The sequence below is a fragment of the Lactuca virosa genome, chromosome 5, assembly GCF_052849685.1.
Source record: "Lactuca virosa cultivar CGN04683 chromosome 5, Lactuca_virosa_CGN04683_v6, whole genome shotgun sequence".
NCBI classification, from domain to species: domain Eukaryota; kingdom Viridiplantae; phylum Streptophyta; class Magnoliopsida; order Asterales; family Asteraceae; genus Lactuca; species Lactuca virosa.
In genome coordinates, this window is record NC_136430.1 from 249,391,689 (window position 1) to 249,412,950 (window position 21,262).

Here is a 21,262-nt window from a genome sequence, read left to right on the forward strand (position 1 = left end):
TAAACCACTTCTCGTTGATAAGTATACATTGTTTATGATTCACACCAATTTTCACCTCATCATGATTGAAATACCCCACTATATGCTTTAACTTCTTCTCAATAAAACTTAATGATTCATGTGATACACCACACATTGATGAAAGTTTGAAACTTTGTGTTGATGCTTAGTCTATGTACCATAGGCTATCACACGCACTAATCCATTCTCACCATACATTCTACTTCAGAATCTTATGATGCAGCGTATGAAGCTATACGCTGACGATAATTCAAAAACTCTGTGTCGACGGGTATATCATATATCGTGATATATTATATATCGCGATATATTACACGAACCTACCCATTCTCTCCCTATAATTCTTCACTTAAAGTAGTTGATGATTCACTGTATTAGCTATACACTAATAAAACTTCGACACTCTATGTCGATGGGTGCATTCATAATGGAATGTAATACATGCATCATCCCATTCTCGCCTTTATTCTTCTAATAAAAGAAGCTAATGATTTAGCGTACAAAACCATACGCTGATGAGACTTCGCAATACTATGTCAGTGAATGATGGTCCAAACCCATGCTATCAGGAGACATCTTAATCTCACTCGTTCGTCAGCTGTGACATACGTTGACCGCTTCCGCTCATAATACAATGATGCTAATGTCAAAAAGGGAGAGATGTCACATACTAAGATTATACATATCCTCTCAGGGGGAGATACTTTCATCTTCTTAGGGGGAGATACTTTCAAAATCCCTTATCTTCTCAGGGGAGAAAATTTCAAAACTCAAGAAATGTTTTTACTCTCAGGGGAAGCATTTGTTATCTCCTCACTTCAGAAGTTGACATGTTTTCCAATGATGATTATGATGATTCCCTTGAAGATTAGTTTTGACATCGTCAGATAGGGGAGATTTTAAGAGGAGATTCGAGGAGTTATGATTTTATATAAAAACAAATTGTGTTAATAAACGCTATTTACGTCAAAATGACATAAAGAGATCGGTTGAGTTTCGACTAACATCACAAAAAGGAAAATCGTAGTACTCTAAGAGATAAGGACTTTGAAATGAAAAATGTCAAAAACAGAGTTCGTATTAAGTAGATAGGATTTTTAGAAAAGTATAAAATACGAGTTAAAAATAAATGTCAAAATTTAACAATGCGACCTTAAGGAAAGTTGTAGTTCAGGTATAGAGCTACACAAATATATAAAGAGGGTATGAAAGAAGAATCATATAAGGAAGATATGAATTTTTATAAAAGATTTAGGGGTGCACGCCTAGTGCGCGTCATGCCCGTCGCTCACACCTGACACCCATATTCGTTGAAGATTAAGGAGACATGGACCATTCAAACTGTGACATGTGGCAACCTCTGGATGGAGCCACGAAGCGAGTGCAAGCCAGACATGAAGTGCTCCAAACGCACAACCACTATAAATAGGGGTGTTCATATATATAAGTCTTACTAATAGGAATATAACATAACATTAATTATATGACTATATGTAAGGTTCTATTTAGTCAACTGGTTGAGGGTTTGAGTATTACCTTGTTCAAAATATATATTATTAATCAATATTGAAAAACAAGGGTGTTACCTATTGATTTAGTTTAAATATGCATAAATAATGACATGCGTATATATTGTAACATGTACTACTAAGAGGACAATACCGTGAAATCTACGTGGATTTTTTTAAATTGGTTTAGCGGGGACATTTATTTTATAAAAGATGTCTATTTCGAGATGTGGATAATTCACTAGGTGATGAGAGGAAATGTTGCAAATGCTCTATCATTAAGATTACTTGTCAAGAGTAGCAGTGCTCCAAATGGAAAGTAATGCTTGATAGTGATAGTAACTTGGTGAAGTTGGCTTATAATCCTCGATTGTGTATCATTAATAAGAGATAGTTAATGTAATGTGTGAACAAATGGTTTTATCTATATAACGCTTATGAGAAACCCTAATTTACGCCACATGCATTGATTATCAATGTTTCTAGGATATTGAATACATCAAATCTTAGTATACTCATGTTAATCCTATTTACAAGAGAGCGAAATTTTTGTTATCAAAATACTTTTCCTTTCCATATAGTAATACTGACGATAAGGCTAGGTTATAGTGTGAATGGTATAGATTGTGTGGATATAAGGATGAATGTAGACCAATGGTTTTCACTATTTTAGGAAAGTGATTTACCTTCATTATTAAATTAAAGAAAATAGAATATATGCCACTTAAAGATTGTATAGTTTCATTATTTTCAAATTAAGAAACACAAGTATAATTAATGAAATTTTTGGATTCTAAGAGATATTTGATTCTATTAATTTTGAATTCTGGTTTTTTAATTAATTCGTTTTCAATTCTACAGTAATTTTAGTTTTTTTCGATTTTATTCCATCAGAATGACATTAGAATGATATTCTATATGAAAATTAATACATATTCTGATAGAATACATATTTTTATTGAATGAATTCTTGAAGAAAAACAACATGTCAAAACCGTTAGTTGAAAAATAACACGGTCCTTATATATTTTCAAAGACATCTGAATGTAAATATAGATTCATACATATTCTTACAATATAATACTCTTATACATCTTATTACAATTTTACGTATTATAACAGAATGCCATAAAAATTAGTAAAAAATTTTAAAAAAACATAACATACTAATATGACACATGTCATCATTTAATTGGATAGGATGATTTGTAGGAACGAAAGTAGGAGGATATTTAATTTCTCTTTTATTAATAGCTTAGCTTCAGAGTATCTTATCTTATTAAGTTGGTATATCCAACATTCAGAACACTGCATTCTCCATGGTTTCATTATTTTTTCCTTCATCTTCTAATCAAACAAGAAAGACAAATGTTAACAACTCACTTGGGACATTGTATATCCCGAAAATAACAACAATATACTTATCTCTAGTAAACTTTTGTTAAAGTCTTAAACTTGCATTGTAAAGGAATCCACCCTTTCAAAATCACCTCAAATCCCTTGTTGCTCAAAACAAACAACCAAATATTCAATTTCTAAAAAACTTAAAAGTTTGAAATATTATCTCTTTCTATTACGTATAATATTTGAAGTCCGCCGAGATGAGCGAATCAAACCCCATACGCGCAATGTAAATATGTTCTTCTTAACAAGATCGACACCTTTTCTTTTTAACCATGACTCGGCCTGCAAGACAACTAACATGTTAAACGACCATTGCAAAACCATAAACCCAAATCAAGATATTTACCTCATCTCTCGTTTCCTTGTAACTGAATATGAATTCAAGTTCAGATGCAACTGAGATAAGAAAATAATATTAAAACATTATATTTGACAAAACTATCATCCAAATTACAAAAGCAACAACTTACCTTTATATTGGACAGCATATTGCATAAATATTTTTATCATTTTCACAGCTTCTCCGGGTAACATCTCTTTTAGATTGACTTCCAAAGCATTTTCGATCTTTTCCTCTTTGTTTCGGAGTTATAATTACCGACTGCTATGTTGTAACAACCGTGTAGAAAACATCACTTGGGTTATGTTATTTTTTTCTGTTTTTTCTTCTTCTATAGAAGAAATTGTAGAACATAATTTTTTTAAAAGCTAATTTGAAATGTCCCAAAAATTAAGACTAAAAATTTCCATTTATAAATTAATAAAACCATTATCCAAAACATCATAGAAAACATCACTTGGGTTATGTTTTTTTTCTTTTTTTTCTTCTTCTACAGAAGAAATTGTAGAACATAATTTTTTTAAAAGCTAATTTGAAATGTCCCAAAAATTAAGACTAAAAATTTTCATTTTTAAATTAATAAAACAATTATCCAAAACATCATAGAGATCATGGTGAATCAAGTGCATCAATATACATCCAAGTACATGAGAGTGAGAGGTTTTGGATAATGGTTTTATTAATTAAAAAAGGAAATTTTTATTCTTAATTTTTGGGACATTTCAAATTAGCTTTTAAAAAACTTATGTTCTACAATTTCTTTTATACAAGAAGAAAAAAAATAAAAAACATAACCCAAGTGATGTTTTTTTCACGGTTGTTACATAGCGTTCAGGAATTATAATTCAGAAACAAAGAGGAAAAGATCGAAAATGCTTTGGAAGTCAATCTAAAAGAGATGTTACCCGGAGAAGCTATGAAAATGATAAGAATATTTATGTAGTATGTTGTCTAATATAAAGTTAAGTTGTTTCTTTTGTAATTTGGATGATAATTTTGTCAAATATAATGTTTTAATATTATTTTCTTATCTCAGCCGTATCTAAACTTCAATTCATACTCGGTTTGTAACGCCATGTTTCGAATCGTTTCCCATTGTGGGGTGGTGATCAATGATTGGATATTAGCAGACTTAGAACCTTTGAGGAATGAGTTTGGGGTAATTTGGAGGTGGATGATGTAATCTGGGTATTCGGTTTGTGTTTTGGAGCCCAAGGGTATCGGTAAAGGCGTTGGTTCGAGCCTTTTATGAATTTTGGATTTAATTTCGGTTGGTTTTTAGATTAAATAAAGTTAGATACATTTGTTTTATCTGGATTTTGATGACGATGTTTTATGGGATATTGGTTTTATTAAATTAAAAATGAAACTTTTAGGTCTTACTTTGGGATGTTGCAAATTGAGAATTCGAATTACCTCGGGATCCAGGTGTTACAAAAGTGGTCATTTATTAGAAAAGATGGGGAAGAAAATGGTTCAAAAGATATAATGTATTTAGTTTCGATAACGATGTGTTTTATACTATCTTACTTTTTTGTTCTTCGAACTAGGTAAAATGGTTTATGACGTCAAATAATTGTTCAGTTTATTGACAACAATTGGAATTAGAAAGTATGATAGTTTTAGTATTCTAGCTTCAAGTGCAAAAATGTTACTCTTTTCAGTTTTTTGCTTTACTTAGATTAGATGTGACTTATATGGCCTTACGATATATGATTGCAAAAGCCAAAATAAAGAACTATTAGGATCCTAAGTATGACAAAAATTTGAGTGCATACACTAGATATAGATTATGCTTTAATTAATAACTCATATCTTTTTTTTTCTTTGTTATTCTATCTTATATATTATAATAAACTGTGACATCCCCATTTTCACGGCCAGAAAAGACTGATTTTGTTTATGCTTTATAAAAAATCAGAGTACCCCTTTTAATAAACATGTTGCGAAATTTGTTCCCAGTAAAACATGATAAATACGTTATCAAAGCATTTCCGAAGAAAAGTATTTTTATTCAGTTTAAAACATTTAGGATGTCATCGTCAATACAGAAACATAAGCATAAACAGAACTTACATTCATTTATACTATTGATCTACACCTCTTTAATCTCTCAGTGTAATGTAACTTCATATCGGCACATGTGATTCAAATAAGCTTGAGTGGGTCAGGTTGGGAAACCTGGTGAGTACATAGGGTTTTCAACCCATAATAATATAATCATTATGTTTAATCATCAAACAATCAATCAACCTAATTACCCATCCCCATTATCTTATTTACTCTTAAGGATCTACCTAAGAATCAGCTATTCCTCGTTCATTCATTCATAAGGATTATCCTAAGGAATAGGCACGAAATCCATCGTTGCTAATGACACATCTGTCAAGCACAACTGATAATATTATCACTTAGGCGCAGCTGCCAGAATTGTGACATTCTTTATAGGGCGCGTCTGCCGGTATAGTCCTTTATGCGCATCTGTCGAGTTTATGAGGTTCTCTATTAAGCACTTCTGCCGGTAGAGTCCTTTAGGCGCATCTGCCAGGGTTATCTTGCTTATTGACAGTATCGTTTTCGAGAGTCCACTCGCAATACAGATCAATGGGTTTTTAGAGTACACAGGTGAACACATCGTTCACAACACCTACAGGTTGCGAGCATGCTAGTGTTCCACTGGACTGTCTAGAATAGTTTGTGGTTGTCATCCATACTCTGCTAGATGACGGGGCCAGCATTTGGGAACAAGGCTTCTCACGTCGTCCACCTCTCACCCTTACCTCATGGTCTATATCACCTCTCAACTCATCATCCAACTCATATTTCATCTACCCATGTTTTACCCAACATATTATGTAGATATAAATACATATACAGTTTAAATCATATAAAACTTGTATAAAATCGTTCATCCAGCATAGATAGCAAGTATACAGATAATATGCACACATAGCACGTAGTTTATATAAAATACTTCATATATATGTGTAAGATGAAAGGGACCATGCACTCACTTGAAAAGGTGGTGACTCGGCACTCGGACAGCACTTCGTTACTCTTAACACAATTTTCCTCGGACAAAACCTAGTATCATTACCACTAGAGTTTACTCTAATATTCACCGACACTAATTAATAGTCTAGCTATTATTACTATTATATAAGCGTTAAACGATACTTATATAACCCATAACAGTAGCCCAAGTACTTATTATAAGGTCCTAATAACATTACTATATTAAAACATAAGCCATACTAAAGATAGGTTAGGCGTAGCTCACTTACAGCGGGTTTTTCTCAAAACCGGGCTTCGCTGGAGCAGCGTTTCCGAGCCGAAAGGCTCTTTTCTCGGGACTTCGGGAGCCTCGAGGCTTCCTTCGTGTGCTAGGGGATTTACCTAGACTTTAGGGGGGTTTTGGGGGCTAGAGAGAGAGTTTAGAGAGAGAAAGTGAAGTTGGGAAGGTGTGAAGAATGAGGGAACCCGACACCTCTATTTATAAGCTGGAATCCTGCTCTACTCGTCGAGTAGGGGTACCTACTCGTCGATTCCATGGCCAGGTGTCACCTTCTGGTGGCTTGCCTTGGGGAGAAAGCCTTGGCCCATATTCAGCCACGTCACCCGATTTCGCACAGCACCCTGTCAACTTCTAAACCCCGTAACTTTCGCATACTAGCTCCGTTTTCGACGTTCTTTATATCCACGCGTAGGTAAAAACAAGATCTACAAATTTTATTTAGACTCCATCGGATAATTCTCGACCGATCTTAAATTTAACAGTAGGAGGAGATTATACTGTTAAATGTTCGCGCAAAATTCATAACTTCTACATACGGACTCCATTTTCGTCTGTCTTTTTATCGTTGAGTTCCTATTAATGAGATCTTCAACTCTCATTTAGGTCGTATAGGCCAAAAACCGCTCAAACTAATATTCGAGTTTCGGCTCGTGCACTGCTATGCCAAATCTTAGAAAATTCATAACTTCCTCATACGAAGTCAGATTTGGGCGTTCTTTTTATGGACGCTCTCAGTTTAACGTATACTACAACTTTTGTTTAGATCACTAAGGCTAAAAAGTCGTTTATCAAAAATTCACTATTTACGTCTCCCGGTGTCGTGTCGATTTTGCCGTAAAACTTCGACGGGCCATAACTTCTTCGTTATAACTCGGATTCCGGCGTTCTTTATATGTACGGAACCCTTGAGACATATACTACAACTTGGTTAAGATTATTTATTCTAAATAATCTTTTGTCGAAAAGTCGTTTTCGACCCCTATTATCTCTAAATTGACTAGCCCGGATCTACGGGCGTTACATAAACAAATGCATGAAACAACAAATTATCGGTGTTTATATTGTTATGCACAATGCTTATGCTCTTTTTTTGCTAAAACCATATCAATAGTTAACATAGCTTTCTTATTTAGAAACGAGAAACTATTTAAGACAGTTTTTAAAAGAAAGGTTGGGTTAATCGATACAAACCGAAACTGTATTTAAAAAATTGCAAAATCACATCAAACGGTCTTAAGAATTTAAAAATTGTACATTGTAGTATGATGTTCGATTTGACTTTAAAACTGTACCAAATGCTCAACTCTAGTAGTCACTATTGAAATATGTAATATATGTTAGGAGCATACTAAATCACATATTTAAAATATTTATGAAATATGTTCAAGTTAAAAAATGATATAACTTTGAATTTAACAGATAAGTAATAATATTATATGAATAACAAACAAACAATAATACATATATATTTAAAAAAATGATGTCTTATTGAAACAAATACCATATGCAAACAATTAAATAAAGTCTGATACAGGCTTAAAATATAATTCTAAAAAATAATCATTTTTTTAACAGTTGCATGTACAAATATAAAAACAGCTAGACAAAGCTAGCAAAAAAGTTACAAAATAATCATTTTTTCATTAATGTAGAAATAAAGAATGTGCTCACAACTTTAAAACATTACCATAACTAATTTAAATTAACAATTATACGGTTGCACATATGTAAGTTTATAAAAGAAAAACTTGTTTTTACACTTATTAAATTTTAAAAATGTTTGTAACCTAGTTATATTATTCAAATAATAAAGCTGGCCCGGCCCACCATAATGTACGGTCATTGAAGCACAATGGGTAGGTAATGGCCTTAACGTCGAATGTTTTAAGGGCTAAGGAAAAAGAAGATTGTAGAGGAGAAGAGCGATCCTAGGGTTAGGGTTTACAAGACAATGATCTACAATGTCTATGATTCTCCGCTCTACCGCTCTTTCGTGAACGAAGAGGAAGAGGGAGGCTCATCCTCATCCCTACCCCCACCCCCACCGAAACCCAGCTGGGCTGAACTAGCTTCCTCTTCTAAAAAGCCTCAAACTACCGATCATCGTTATTTAAGTAACCTTGAAAGCGAGACAGGAAATTCAGGCAACGTATCGTTAAAGAGTTTGTCTATTGCTATCACAAGTAGTGCATAAATTTTAGGCACGCCGGAGAAGCATATGGTGACAGTGCTAGAGAATAATGTTAAGGTAAAAAAAATGTAATTTATTTTATTATTATTATTATTATTTTGGTACCAATGTTTTAACATATTGCTATTACTAGGTTAACTTCTCTTACTTTGAGATACTAAAAAAATCCAAATTTGAAACCACTTTGATGCTACCATATTCTTGAAACTGACTAAATTTAAGCAATATGCACCAACATATAAACCTGTGAAAATGGAAGATGTATCTAACTACTAACAATTTGGAGTTTTAAGAACATATATGAAAAAAAAAAGGTCGAATTATTGATAAAAGTATTGATGTCGTATGTACATAACAAATGCATCATACCTTATGAACATAGAAACCTGACAACATGACACTCAATTTTTGCAAAATTGTAATTAAAGTAGGATGTTATTATACATAAAAACCTACAGGCCTCTTAACAATCCAAAACATAAGCACACTTCCATTTCATGAAACAGATTTATATCTTTAACCTTAATGAAATAATTTTAACAAAACTTTTACATCAAAGTCTCAGGCAAATGGACAACAATTCATGAAAAATATATTTTTTTTAAAAAAAACATTTTTTTTGAAAGTACAATCCTATTAAAATTGTCATCTTAGAAAAATAAAATTGAAAAAAGTTGGCATCACGCCTGACCTGCTAACAATAGACATCAAAAAACCAAAAAAATATATTTTGCTTAAAAGCACACCACTTTAAACCTGCAATTTCAGAAAAAAAAAATTATTTATAAAGCTTACATGAGACTTGGACCTAACTTGGTAATAATAGACATTAAAATTTTACAATATCATTTCTTTCAAGTACATTGCTATTAAAACTACCATTTCATGTTACACGGTTAACAAATTAATATAATTTAGATGAGTTGGTGTGTAAGTTAAATCAAGAAATAACATCATCGAACACACCTAAATACCAACGCACTTCAAAAGTACAATGTTATAATTAGGAATCTGCTATCCAGCAATGTAAAAAACATTAAAAAAACATAGAACTACACTCTTGTAAATGGAAAAAACAACCCCCCTTGTGGAATGACAATCATTTTTAACAAAATTCTGAAAATAAAATAGAACTACATTGCAATAAATGGTAAAACGACCCCTGTTTGTACATGCTATTGATTTCTAATAAATCAAATGAAAGTACATTGTTGTAAACGACTTCATTGTTCTAAAACATATCTGACCCGAGACCGAGACCCGAATACCCAAGTTGTAACTCGGATCGGTTATCGGTTATATATCCAACATCGAAAAATTCGATATGCCAGGGAAAAAAATAAAAATAAAAATAAACCCAAATTATTAACATTTCTTTTGAAGGGTATACAACAATCTGCATCAACACAAGTGGTAAAAGTGACAATGCTAAGACTTTATTAATTTTGTTGACTTTTTTTTGCAGGTAGAGAGAGAGATAGACGATTCAAGTCTTAATATCTTTCGTAACAGGTTTGTCCAAATTTTCTTTATTTACAAATATTCTCTGTTTACAAAAAAAAAATATAGTTCCCATGGTTTTCTTTTCTTTCAACTGTTACGTTTGTAGGCCTTTTTTTAATAAGTATTTAATGGCATGTTAAAAGCTCCCTTCTTGGTAGGTAATCATGTCTTTTTCCTTGCTATTAGTTACATCAGGTTCTTAAGTAGTAGTGACTAGTGAGAGAGTCGGTTAAAAGGCATCGATTTTCATAAATGATTTCTTGAGAGCATGAGTTCTAGGAGAGTCCTAGTCTCTCAACATTGGTCCTATCTTGTAATCATTAGTATGTAATTTAATTTATTTGTTTAATTGATTCACTTATTACATTGTGATATTCATAACATTGGTCCTATCTTGTAATCATTAGTATGAAATTTAATTTAATTGTTTATTTGATTCGGTTCTTACATAACGATATTCATAATTCAGACTCAAATCCGCAAATTTCAAAAATGATTTTAAAATAAGTCTAGAAAACACTACCATGTGCCCAAGCTATAAACATGGTTAAGATAATCATGCAACATGCGGTCCAATCTAGAGGTAAATTGTTTCTTTTGTAATTTGAATGATATTTTTGTCAAATATAATGTTCTAATATTATTATTTTGTTATCTTAGCTGGATCTACTTAAGAATTTGAAACCGATTCCAAAGAAACAACATATGAGGTAAAGATCTTGCTTCTGGGTTTATTGTTTTGCAATTATCGTTTACACTTGTTAGTTGTCTTGCAGGTTCAAGCGTGGCTACAACAAAGAAAAATGTTTGTTGTGTGAAGAAGTCCAAATTTAAACTGTGGGCAACAATGGATGATAGACTTAATGTGAATGACTTCAAATATATAGGTAGAGACTCGAAAGCAGGAAGAGGGTGGTTTGAGTTGGTTATGAGAATGACTACTTTGTTTTATTGGTTTGAGTTGGTTATGAAAGTGACTACTTTGTTTTATTGGTTTGAATTGGTTATGAGAATGACAAATTGGTTGAGTGACTGCTTTGTTTTATTTTGTATATTTGTAGTTGTGCTCTATTTTTTTTTTGTGGTTTAAGCAAAACAGAGCAAAACTACACATATACAAAATAAAACAAAAGTTACTCAAACCAATTTGTCATTCATAACCAACTCTACACAATAAAACAAAATAGTCATTCTCATAACCAATTCAAACCAATAAAACATAGTAGTCACTCTCATAACCAACTCAAACCACCATGTTCCTGCTTCCGAGTCTCTTCCTATAATATTTGAAGTCATTCACATTAAGTGTATCATCCAGTGTTACCTACAGTTTAAATTTGTACCTCCTCACACAATGAATTTTTCTTTCTTGTAGCCACGCTTGAACCTGCAGGACAACTAACAAGTGTAAACGAAAATTGCAAAACAATAAACACAGAAGCAAGATCTTTACCTCGTCGGTTGTTTCTTTGGAATCGGTTTCAAATTCTTAAATAGATCCGGCTGATAGAAAAAAAATAATAATATTATAACACTATATTTGACAAAAATATCATTCAAATTACAAAAGAAACAACTTACCCTAGATTGGACCGCATGTTGCATGATTATCTTAACGATGTTCATAGCTTGGGCACATGGTAGTTTATCAATTAAAAGAACTAAGAGTGATCTGATAAGAGCTCAGCCATTATGTAATAAGTGTGGGGTAGGGGGTCGAAAAAGTAAATTGTTAGAAATTATAGGAAATTTTAAAATTTTCATAGGTTTGAAATAATAATCTAATTAGTTCTAGTAATAATAATCTAAACTTAAGTTGCTAGTATTACATTAGGATGATCTGATAAGAGCTCAAATGTTTAGTTGGGCCAATATACGTTATAGTGCATTTGTGGCCTCCTTTATTCTAGTGAAATCATGGGACAAAAACACAACCTCGCTTAGTTTGAGGGATGCATTATATTTAGCAGTCTAAACCTGAAATGTATCCTGGAAAGCTTAGGTAGTCATTGCACGTAGACTAATACCTTAACCAATAAGGGTTGAAGTAAAGCGCTCATGCTTAAGCATGTAGGTTTTTGAGTGATATATATATAAAAAAAAGTGAGTACATGTAAAAAAAAGAGAAAAATTACCAAAAGTAAAGAAATTGAAGAATTTTGGAGCATAAAAGTATCAAAGTATGAAGATCAAAGATCAAAAATTCTGAAGTCTCAAAAGTTGAAGATACGAAAGTTACACAAAAAGGTGGTGAATTCAAAGAAATCAAAGATCAAATATCAAAGAAAAGAAGAAGAGCTCCAAGTTGTGGTATCTTCTAAAAGTTGTAATTCTCTAGTTTATGTATGCTTGGGTGGCTTTACAAAAATACCTTGAGGTTAGAAAGCTTTCTGAGGATGGATTCAGAGGGTTGCATAAAATGAGTGTTGTTCAAAAGAAGTGGGCGAGTGTTTATGAGGATTGTGAGTCTTTATAATTGAGGGGGGTTACTTAGGAAAAATTTTAGACACAAATGCATGCGTTGAGGTCTTAGCATAATGGTTGAGCTTGAGTTGGATCATTCTATGTGATATTGGTGATGAAGGTTTGATTTAATAATTAGATTTGCTTGAGGGCAAGCAAAGAACAAGTGTGGGGTATTTTGATATTGCCATATTTATACACATTTTTAGGCAATATTTATTTACATTTTTATTAATATTTTTGGTTATTTGCATAGAATTATGATACTTATAAGGATAAATTGTAATTTGCAGCCAAAGTAAGGCATTTTCGAAGTAAGGGACCATAATTGACAATATTTGGAACTTTGGAGGCTCGAAGGGAAGAAGGATAAAAAATTCCACCAAAGAGACGTGCTCACGACGTGAGAAACTTGATGCTCACGACGTGAATCGATTGTTCCAGAAGATTTTCATCCGGGTGGAAGAGTCCTTGTCGAATACGAAAAGATCGCATTCACGACGTGAATCCTTATGGTTCACGACGTGAACTCGGGAAATCAGAAAACTATAAATTCCCTTGCCCATTACGACTTGGAGAGTTTTTTTTGGCTGATTGGAAGGTTACCTGAAGACGATTTTGAGCAGAAGAAGAGTTCTGGAAAAGGCTTTCAACATCAAAATGAGTAAAGGTTCATAATTAGTTAATTAGTTTGAGAACATGTTTGATAATTTGATTTGTTTTTGCTTACTTGTTACTATGAGTAGCTGAATCTAGCAGCTCTTGTCTAGCTAGATGAAGCTTCTGAATTATGTTTTAGCTTAATGACTATTGAATTTGATTAGTTGGTAAATCGCTTGTGTTTGATTATCATTACCTAGCATGTTATTTTAGTTTCTTAGTTGCTTAAATTCATGTTCTGTGTAGCTTAGTAACCATTAAATTACATAAACTTGAAACCTAGTGATTTAGTGAACATTGAATTGCTAGAGCTAGGATCGACCAAAATCTTAGATAAGTGACAAAAGTAACTGATTTAGCTGTGCTAGAGGACATAATTTATGACCATAATTGTGTTTGCTTAGATAAATCTTACATAGCTCACCTATAATTAATAACTTATCTGTGTTTTGCTTATGTGTGACCATACAAGGTAGTTCATGAATTGGTAAAAAGATTAGTAAATTTGGACTTGAATTGCTAATTACATAATAATTGGTGACCAACTTTGATAATCCATAATTATTAGCTAAACATTAATAAAGAAGTGGATTCAAACTAGACAGGAGTGTTTTTAGTTAATTGATTGAATTTTGTGATTTAAGTTCGTCTGGTCCTGCAAAATCAGATAAAACCCCCTCTTTGCTCTAAAATTAGGTTAATTTAATAGTAGATAAATTAATTAGTCAAAACCGTTCCCTGAGATCGACACCCGACTTACCCAACTATTCTATAATTTTAACTAGGTACACTGCCTAGGTGCAATTAGTTAGTTAAGGTAGTTATGTTATAAATAATAAAATTAGGTGTAGCTATTTACACGCATCAAATTTTTGGAGCCGTTGCCGGGGATCGGCTTATTTGATTTGTTTGCTTTTTGTTGATCGATCCTTTTTATGGGGTAAAATCTGCAAAAAGTTATTTTTCAAATTAGTTTTTTTTTAGTACTAGGCTCACGACGTGAACCTTAAGTTCACGACGTGAGTTCATTATTTTCTTGTTTTTTTTTTTCGTTTTTCTTTTCTGCGACAACACGAGGTGGTATACTTTACCACGTCGTGGTGGCTAGTCTGTAGGAAAATTTTATTTGGTTTTTGTTCAGTTTTACGTTTTTATTTTGTCTGTTTTGCAGGAGTTGATGACCAGAGGATCCAACACACCTTTTGTGCCACCGCTTGAAGATACGGAGTCTATGCTGCACAAAAAGAATAATAAGAAGTCGCCTTTACAAGAACTGAAATCAGCCTTTTCAAGGAAGTCAGGAAAGAAAACGGGAGAATCGAGTTCAGCCTCAAAGAGCAAGTTTGAAGTCTTCGATCAATTTCCTAATCCACACGAGTCCGAGTACGAATCAGAAACAGAATTTGGACTTTATACGAGTGAACCCGAGAACGAGCCGGAGAACGAAATGGCGAACATTGATGAGATGGCCATGGGGGACTACAAGAAGCGCATTCGAGATGATGTGGAGTCGGGTTTAGTACATCCTACGATTCCTGCCAATGCCACATTCGAGTTGAAGGGACATATCCTTACTGCACTTAAGGATATTCCATTCTATGGGAAGGATCATGAGGATGCTTTCAAACATTTAGACGAGGTCAATGATATTGCGGATTATTTTTATACTCCTAATATCCCAAGGGAGACAGCTTTGCTAAGGATGCTACCAGTCACTTTCAAGGGAGCTGCAAAAGACTGGTTGAAGGCACTTCCATCTAGTACAATCACCACATGGGCCCAATTGCGTGAGAAATTTCTGGATCAGTTTTGCCCACCCTCCAAAATCTCTAAACTCAAGAAGGCGATTGCCAACTTTGAGCAAAATCCGGGGGAGTCATTATACGAGGCATGGGAGCGCTACAAGGAGTTGTTAAGGAATTGTACTCAACATGACCTCAATATTCAGCAAGAGATGTTGATATTCTATGATGGGGTGAATGTCATGACTAGACATCTCCTTGATTCACAAGGACCACTAACGAAGAAGAACCCAAATCAGGCCAAGGAGCTAATTGAAGAATTTTCAAAGCACTCTCGTGAGTATCACAACCTAGGGCGTGATGGAATAAAAGGCAGTGGAGGTACACAAACTGAAGAGATGGCTGCTGTGATGGCAATGCTTAATAACATGGATAGGAGATTGTCCCAAATGGACCAATCAATTCATACGATTCGAGTTGGTTGCGAAAGGTGTAGTGGCCCACATTTGACAGAAGATTGTAATTTGGATGATTTTGGAGATAAAAAAGCTCAAGTTTGTTATTCAAGTGGGGACAAGTATGATGAAGATTGAAGGAAACCAAAAAAGGAGTAGCTGCCATATGACGAGTACAAGAAACAGAAGGATGAGAAATTCAGGCAGACTAGCCGGGGTTTCTATCAAAAGGAGCAGCCACCAGCTGAGAAGAAAACTGATTTGGAGTCCATGTTAGTTCGTTTCATGGAAGTTTATGGTAAAAGACTTGATGCTGATGCAGCACTTCAAGATCAAAGGACAATGATGAAGGAACAACAAATTTTGATGAAGAATCATCAGGCCATGATGATAGACCAGCAAGCATCATTGAAGAATCAACAACCCTCCATCCATAACCTTGAAACCCAACTTGGCCAACTTACAACTTTGGTGAATGAGAGATTGTTTCCACAAATTCATGAAAAGAAGACCCAATCTCACGTCATGGCCATTGATACTGAAGAAGAGGCGATTTATGAGTTCCTGGAAGCATTAGAAGTGGAGCCAAAGCCATCTGAACCGAAGCCAAAGAAATCCAAGCTCAAAAACGAAGAAGCTGCTGAAACGCCAGATTCACGTCGTGAGCTCGATATGCTCACGACGTGGGCTCGGTGTGAACAGAATAAAATCGTATCTGTTCCAGCTTATAAACCGTCTTTCTCATTCCCGTCTCGAGCATATCTTAGCCCACTGGAAAGGGAACATATGGAGTTTATTCAACAAATAAAGGGTATCCCTATTAATACTCCTTTCATTGATTCGCTTTCGAAAATTCCAGAATACGCGAAGTTCCTCCAAGACTTGATAGACACTAGTCAAGAATTAAGGAAGAATTCCAAGGTCATTCTAAGTGAACAAAGCTCAAGGGTTGTATTGGGAGAGATACCTAAAAAGTGTTGGATTAGGTGTCTAAGCCCATAACTATAATTGGTATGTACTTGAATTGATAGCAGCACAGTCCTTTTGGGTTGCCCTCAACCTAGCAACTGGACAAAGAAATTATGAAAGGAGAGATATTAATTTATAAGATTAATAAATTAATATATATATAAATGATTTATTAATATGTTAATGGATTAATATATTAATTAGAAATCATTATGTTTAATTAATTGTTAGCCATAAATTAATCAGAATTGATTTTGGGGTTAAAAGAATTAATTATAAGGTGCAGGGACTAGTTTGCAATTATCTAATAGTTGAGTGGAAGGCTCTAGAACCCCCTTGGAAGAGGGTGGACGAAATCTTTAGGGGAAACCCTAATAATTTCGTCCATAGGGGCTTGGATAAGGCCCTTGGGTTTGCTTAGGCCCTAAGCAAAGGATAACTAGGGTTTCCCTTAAACCCTAAATCCCTCAGCTATATAAGGAGCCTCCTGGTTCATGTTTTTGGTCACTCTTTCTTTTGAAGAAACCCTAAGGCCGAGATTTTGCATACTCCCTCTCCTCTCTCTCTTCTACTTTCCTTCTTGCTAGTTTGGGTGTGATTCCATTAGAGGCATTACAGTTGTGGTGCTAAAGCTTCCAAGAAGATCAAGATCAAGATCAAGGGATTATCAATTGTTTGCTATAACAATTGAAAGGTATGTAAACCCTAAACCCTAGTTTGTTAATTTCAAAATTAGCCTCTCTCCTCTAGGGTTCTTGTTTTGCAATTCAAAGTTGTATGTTCAATAGTTAAAACATAGATCCAAAGTAGGTTGCATGTGAACTTAGGAATTGTTTCTAGTTTATTTGTTGTACATAAAACCCATCAGTGGTATCAGAGCCATTGTTGTTTTAAATTGAATTGCTACAATTGTTGAATTGCAAATTAGGGTTTATAGCTATTAAACCCTAAAGGCCAAAATTTTCGATTTCTAGGGTTTTGGATCAAAGGGTTTTTTCGAAAACCCTAGCCTCCAAAGAACCCTAATCGAAATTAGGGTTAGGGTTTTGAAAACCCTAGCCTCCTCCCTTGTAAATTTCGAAATTTGCTTAGAAGTTTTAGGATTTCTTGTTTTGGATAATTGTTGCTTAATTAGATTAATTGGATAATTATCCTTACCCTATTTTTCGAAATTTAGAGGGATAAGGATTAGGATTAAATTAATGGATTAATTTAATTAGATAATCCTTACAAGATTTAATAATTTGATTAATAGTTAATTAAAAGATAAGGATTAGGATTAAATTAATGGATTAATTTAATTAGATAATCCTTACAAGATTTAATAATTTGATTAATAGTTAATTAAAAGATAAATATTAAATCTAGTTAATTGGTTTATTTAAATTTAAATTTAATAGCTTAAATTTCGAAATTTATAAACCCTTGAAGTTTTAAAATGTTTTAAAACACACCTTATATATATTATAATTAAAAGTTTAATATTATATATGTATAAGAACATGGTCAGTCAAATCGCTAGTATGCCTCATTCACGAAGCTAATCTATAAGGGGGGTATAAGGAAACTGCCTATAAAATGGTAGTTGAATGGGTGTCCACTCTCACCCACCGCTTCCTTGATTAGTGGAGGGTCGTTAGCAGAACGGATTTGATAGGACAACTACTTCTCATTAAAAGTATAATGATATTAAAGAAAGTACTAGAACATTATTTTCAAAATCCCAACTCTAGTTACTTTAGGAAAAATGTGAAAAGTATGCTAATCCATGAAATTGCACATTATGCTTTATTGGTCGTTAGTGGAGCGTGTGTGGTTAACCAGCACACTAAAAGGCACTAATAAAGAGTAGTGATGGGTATCTCATAATTGTCATTTTGATGGAGCGTGTGTGGTTTACCAGCACATCAATAGTTAATGATAAAGACAATGAGGTTACCAAGCACATTTGCATGGTTATTCACATCTTGTTTGTGATCCTCGGCATCCCAGTCACAAATAGAAGAGCATAATTTGAGATTAAAACATGTCATTGAATAGTTTCAATGTATCTCAAAAGAATTAGGAATTTCACTTCGTTTGTTTCGTCTAATGGTGGAATTGGTGAATCGTCATTCACCTACCTTTATGAAATTTGCACTTGGATCTCGGCATCCCATTTCTAAGTTGTGAATCTTCATAGTTGGATCCTAACCTTGATATTATATCTTTGGGTTATTCTATTAAGGTATCTTGAAATCTAACTAAAACTTTCTTTCTTTTCAGATGTCTACTCCTGGAAACACTTCTGCTTCATCCTCCTCCAACCAGAACTTCTCTTTGCTCAATATCTGCTCCAAAGTCGTTATGGATGGCTCAAACTATAACGATTGGATGCGCAACATCAAGATGGCTCTTCGTTTCGAGAACAAAGAATATGTTCTTGAAAAGGAGCTCAAAGAGCTTGATGAGAATGAAGCTACTCCTGAAGATCTTGCTGCCTACAAGAAACATTACGATGATGCTACCAAAGTGGCATGCATCATGGTGGCAACTATGTCCCCAGAACTGCAGAGGTACTATGAGGACTACTGGCCTTTCGAGATGAACAAGGACCTTATGGAAAAGTACCATAAGCGAGCTCGTCAAGAAAAGTTCGAAGTAGTCAAGTCACTCATGGCTTGCAAGATGAAGGATGGGGAGTCGGTAGTGTCACATGTGCAAAGAATGCAACGCTACATAGAGCGTTTGGTCAAGCTCAATATTCACTTTGATGAGGAATTGGCCATTGACATGGTCTTGAACTCACTTCCTGAATGTTATGGTCAGTTTATTCTAACTTACCATTTGAACAATACTGAGCAGACCTTGACCCAATTGCACAACTTGTTGCAGACAGCTGAGGCAGGGATGAAGGGTAAAAGTATACCCTCCACACCTACGAGTGCCCCTGTTTTGGCTATTGGACAGGGAAAGGGGAAAAAGAGGAAAGGTCCTCCCAAGCAAAATTGGAAGAGCAAGGCTCAAGCTGGGTCATCTAGTAATGGCCCAAAGGCTAAGCCCAATGGTTCCACTCCCCATGTTTCTGATCCAAAAGAGGCAGTTTGCTTTTACTGCAACCAAAAGGGGCATTGGAAGAGATCTTGCCCACAATATCTGCAAGATATCAAGGATGGCAAAGTGAAGCCATCTTCGGCAGGTATTTACACTATTTCTGCTAATAACTCATTATCTTCTCGTTCATGGGTCCTTGATACAGGATGTGGTTTTCATATCTGTTCTGATTTGCAGGGTCTAAAGGAAAGTGAGGAGATAGAGCGAGGAAGGATAAACCTGATCATGGGAAACAGAAAGTCTTCACCAGTAACCAAGATCGGAGTTTATCAGCTTCTGCTTAGTAATGATGTTAGATTAGATTTAATAAATTGTTGCTATTCGTCTGAGATGACGAGAAACATTATTTCATTTCATGCATTGTTCAGACAAGGTTTTACATATTCTTTTAATGATTTGAATGGTTCAATTTCTGTTTATAAGAATGGTGTTTTTATGTTTGAAGCTTTGCCTTGTAATGGTGTGTATGAAACAGTGACTTGTGTTGATAGCCTAGGAAATAGTGTATTTAATATTGACTTGTCTAATAGTGTAGACAAGGCATGCTTGTGGCATTGTCGTCTTGGACACATTAACAAGAAACGCATAGCCCAACTCCAAAAGGATGGAGTGTTGGAATCATTTGACCTAAAGTCAGATGATATGTGTGAATCTTGTCTTTTGGGAAAGATGACAAAATCACCATTCACAGGGTCTTGTGAAAGAGGTGAAGGTCTGTTGGATCTCATACACACAGATGTGTGTGGGCCCTTCAGATCAACTACAAGAGATGCTAATCGATTCTATGTGACTTTCACTGACGATTATAGCAGATATGGATATATCTACTTGATCAAGCATAAGTCAGAAACTTTTGAAAAGTTCAAAGAGTTTAAGCATGAAGTCGAAAATCAATTGGGCAGAAAGATAAAGATACTTAGATCCGATAGAGGCGGGGAGTATCTTAGTATCGAGTTCAACGACTATCTGAAAGAATGTGGGATAGTCTCACAATTGACTCCTCCTAGGACACCACAATTAAATGGTGTAGCTGAGAGGCGCAATCGAACCTTGTTAGACATGGTTCGTTCTATGATGAGTCGGGCTTCGCTTCCTATTCACTTCTGGGGGTATGCCTTAGAGACAGCCGCCCACATCCTCAATCTTGTCCCTACAAAGAAGGTTGCCAAAACACCTCATGAAATGTGGACAGGGAAAGTTCCCTCGTTAGCACATATTAAAGTCTGGGGTTGTGAAGCTTTCGTAAGACGAGAGACTCACGACAAGCTAGCAGCTAGAAGTGAGAAATGTGTTTTCATTGGTTACCCAAAGCAGTCTTTTGGATATTTGTTCTACAGGCCTAGTGAGAACGTGGTCTTTGTAGCACGAAGAGGAGTCTTTCTTGAAAGAGAGCTCATATTCAAAGAGGACAGTGGGAGCACTATTGACCTTGAAGAAATTCAAGAGTCAGCCAATGAAGGAACCTTAGATGACACTAGCATTCAACCAGAGGAAACAGTTCCTGTTGAACCAATTGATAACTCATTACCTCTTAGAAGATCCACTAGGGTGAGTGTGCCACCTGAGTTGTATGGTTTTCATATTACTTCAGATGGTGACACATTCATAAGTGACAGAA

The 21,262-nt window shown here is 34.5% G+C and overlaps 1 long non-coding RNA gene and 1 other non-coding gene across 2 annotated transcripts; one reads left to right on the forward strand and one right to left on the reverse strand.

Moving 5' to 3' along the window:
• The first annotated feature begins 8,463 nt into the window (after positions 1-8,463).
• LOC145115388 (uncharacterized) lies at positions 8,464-13,278 on the forward strand. Its single transcript, XR_013711540.1, has 3 exons — positions 8,464-8,816; positions 10,225-10,271; positions 13,019-13,278. It is a non-coding gene; the product is annotated as an uncharacterized LOC145115388 (long non-coding RNA).
• A 1,938-nt stretch (positions 13,279-15,216) lies between these two features.
• Positions 15,217-15,323, reverse strand: LOC145117854 (small nucleolar RNA R71). Its single transcript, XR_013712848.1, has one exon. It is a non-coding gene; the product is annotated as a small nucleolar RNA R71 (small nucleolar RNA).
• Between the last annotated feature and the right edge of the window lie 5,939 nt (positions 15,324-21,262).